This window comes from Aegilops tauschii, chromosome 3, assembly GCF_002575655.3.
Source record: "Aegilops tauschii subsp. strangulata cultivar AL8/78 chromosome 3, Aet v6.0, whole genome shotgun sequence".
NCBI lineage: Eukaryota > Viridiplantae > Streptophyta > Magnoliopsida > Poales > Poaceae > Aegilops > Aegilops tauschii.
The window spans coordinates 367,373,101-367,377,209 of NC_053037.3; positions in this window are offsets into that span (position 1 = coordinate 367,373,101).

Below are 4,109 nucleotides of genomic sequence, written 5' to 3' on the forward strand. Positions count from 1 at the left end.
CTTCTCCCTCTCCCCCTGTTTCCTTCTCTCCTACTTCGGAAAGGAAAGGGGAATCCTACTAGGATTTGGGAGTCCTAGTAGGACTCCCCACACTTGGCGCGCCTCCTCTAGGGCCGGCCTCTCCTTCCCTCCTTTATATACGAGGCAGGGGGCACCTCTAGACACACAAGTTGATCTGTTGATCTCTCCCAACCGTGTGCGGTGCCCCCCTCCACCATAATCCACCTCGATCATATCGTAGCGGTGCTTAGGTGAAGCCCTGCGTCGGTAGCATCATCATCATCATCATCGTCATCACGCCGTCGTGCTGACGGAACTCTCCCTCGAAGCTCTGCTGGATCGGAGTTCGTGGGACGTCATCGAGCTGAACGTGTGCTGAACTCGGAGGTGCCATGCGTTCGGTACTTGGATCGGTCGAATTGTGAAGACGTACGACTACATCAACCGCGTTGTGTTAAAGCTTCCGCTTTCGGTCTACGAGGGTACGTGGACAACACTCTCCCCTCTCATTGCTATGCATCACCATGATCCTGTGTTTGCGTAGGATTTTTTTTAAATTACTACGTTCCCCAACATGATGTCCTTCTCCTTGACGGAGGAGACCATCCACTTGCCTTGGCCTCCGGATCCGAACATGATTGGGTGCTTCCTTGAGGTGGGGAAGATGGGAACTTGGGCGCTGGAGCTCGAGAATGGAAGGACAGAGGGAAAGAGAAGGCGTGGGTGAAGAAAGGGGATTCTTATCTCCTTATAAAGGCAGTGAATATTGAACGCCTCCCCACTCGCCTTAAAACACGCCTGTTCCCAAGGGCTGTGTAAATGGCACGGTTGGATTACCCACGCCCGTATTGATGAGAATCCCGCGATAAGGGGACACGATCTCTGCTTCGACAAGACGTGCCAATGGCAACCGCGTCTCGAAACACGGAGCGGCAGACGGAAAACGGTTCGAAATTATGACAGGGCGGACGTGCTGTCATGTTGCAAAAAGTTGACAGCGGATTGGACTCGTGGAATATTATATTCTCTGGGGTTGAGTGTGGTGTGTGTGTTACAGGTCTGGACACGATCATTACGTCCGAAGACTATCTTGGAGTTCGGAAGGAGGAACCCGCCTTGCAATGCCGAAGACAAATCTGCACGCCGGATACCTTGCCATTGAAGCCAGGTTCAGAGGCTATTGAGGGAGTCCTCGGACGTCCAGCCTGTTAGCCATGGGCCGGACTAATAGGCTGTGAAGATACGAAGACCGAAGACTTTACCCGTGTCCGGATGGGACTCTCCTTGGCGTGGAAGACAAGCTTGGCGATCAAATATGTAGATTCCTTTCTTTGTAACCGACCTGGTGTAACCCTAGATCCTCCCGGTGTCTATATAAACTGGAGGACTTAGTCCGGAAGAGATATTCATTACCATAGTCATACAGGCTAGACTTTTAGGGGTTAGCCATTACGATCTCGTGGTAGATCAACTCTTGTAATACTCATATTCATCAAGATCAATCAAGCAGGAAGTAGGGTATTACCTCCATAGAGAGGGCCCGAACCTGGGTAAACATTGTGTGCCTTGTCTCCTGTTACCATCGACCTTAGACGCACAGTTCGGGACTCCCTACCCGAGATCCACCGGTTTTGACACCGACACCCAGCTGTTAGCCTCTCCACGTACAGTCCACTTCCGATGGATGTCGTTCGTTGACCATGTTGACCACACCGCACCGAGAGCACCAGGGCGGTGGACGACGGCGAGGCCTAGGAAGGGAATGACACGGAGCCAGGGAAGACTCGACAGTGGTTGCCCACGCAGTGGGGAGTACGAGGGTTTTCTCGTTCGGCTGCCGTCGCCCGGAAAATAACAGGAGGTGTGGGTGAGTAGAGGAATGGCCTGGCCAGCGATGGAGTAGGGTGGGGCGGTGCGGCTAGTGCGGCAGCATAGCCGGCCACGGGAGGCGGGAGCAGACGGTCCCACCGGCGCTGGTTTGGGCGGCTGGAGCAAGAAGATCAGATATTGAAGAAGCAGCACGGCCGTTGGATTAACATCCAACGGTCACTGCTTCTAGAATCATTTGTGGACTAAGTTGACAAAGCCTTTCGTACACGTCAACCTAATAGACCCACAAGTCAGCCTCCAAATCTATCCCGAACAGCATATAGCCCGGATTTTCTAGCCAGATTCAAATTAATTTAAAAACTAAACATACCTTAATTTAAATCCAATGAAATTTTACCCACACAAAAACAATGAAATTTAAAATATCAAAATTTGAAAGAAAAAAGTATTTTGGAACTAATTGCCTGTTTGTTGTATTTTTTTCATTTTACAGCCCATTTATTATTACTTGTAGCCCATTTCTTATTACTTATAGCCCATTTTCTGAGCAAGCCCGTTCGATCTTGCGTCACAACTAAAACTACGAGGAAAATGCGTTTGTCTGTCGTCCTCCTCCCAGGGAACGTTCGCCACATAAGTGGCTAGCACCCTTGGTTTTCAACCGAGAGGTCTTGCATTCGAGTCCCAGGAACTCTTAATTTTGTCCTCCTTCCGTCCTTGCAAAAAAAGAGAGAAAGAAAATCAAAGACTTGACAAGGCGTACAGAACTAGCTAGTGTACCAGCAAAGAGACGTTGCTGAGTTTTAGAAAAAAGAGAGACGTGCTCCTGTAGCTGGTTCGAATCCAAACCTAGACTATGACTATATATGGTGCTATGCTACTCTGCAAGTAATGAAACTGACATATCCAACGTTCGCTTCTCCTCTTCTCTACTTACTTTGCCTAGCATCAAAAGCTCTGGCCGCAGCAACCATGTCCGCTGGCTGCTCGTCCAACTGCTCTTCAGCAGGTAACAACCAGATATGTGCCAAGTCGCCACCCATACCATCGCCTGTGGGTCTCATCACACCCCCGCCGGCAGACGCACCGCAACCGGTTGCTCATCGCAACCCGCTGCTGTTGGTGTGGTGCCACTGCTGCAAATCATGCAGAGTCATCAGTCGCGTCTCAACCATAATCCTCAACCCTGGTCGAGTCTTCTACAAATGCCCGAATCATGGGGTAATAATATGTTTAAGTGTTGTTCTGCTGCTTTCAGTTGCTGATTTTTTTAATAGTTTGGTTGATGATCTTCCAGTTTGATTCATGCAGAAAAGGGAAGATTCATGTGATTTGTATTTCTGGGAAGTTGCTGATGTGGGGGAATGCAACTACACTGATTATTTGGTTAGCCGAGGAATCCCAATACCAGCAGGTTGGGGTGTTGGACAAGTAACTGAAGGAATGGCAGAAGAGGAAGATGCAGAGCAGAAGGTTAAAGATGCAGTTCCTCTAATCATGGCCAAGCAACAGCTGCTGAACGGCCTTGACATCAATGAGGAGATGAAAGAGCTTGTGACGATAATGGGCAAAATTGATGTGCACTATAGGATGATTGTCTCTTTATTTGCAGTGTATGTAGTGAAGGAAATATGCCCTACGGGCAATAATAAAGTTGTTATTTATATTTCATTATATCATGATAAATGTTTATTATTCATGCTAGAATTGTATTAACCGGAAACTTAGTACATGTGTGAATACATAGACAAATAGAGTGTCCCTAGTATGCCTCTACTTGACTAGCTCGTTAATCAAAGATGGTTAAGTTTCCTAACCATAGACATGTGTTGTCATTTGATGAACGGGATCACATCATTAGAGAATGATGTGATGGACAAGACCCACCCGTTAGCTTAGCATTATGATCGTTTAGTTTTATTGCTATTGCGTTCTTCATGACTAATACATGTTCCTCTGACTATGAGATTATGCAACTCCCGAATACTGGAGGAACACCGTGTGTACTATCAAATGTCACAACGTAACTGGGTGATTATAAAGATGCTCTATAGGTGTCTTCAAAGGTGTTTGTCGAGTTGGCATAGATCGAGATTAGGATTTTTCACTCCATGTATCGGAGAGGTATCTCTGGCCCCTCCCAGTAATGCACATCACTATAAGCCTTGCAAGCAATGTGACTAATGAGTTAGTTACGGGATGATACATTACGGAACGAGTAAAGAGACTTGCCGGTAATGAGATTGAACTAGGTATGATGATACCCACGATCGAATCTC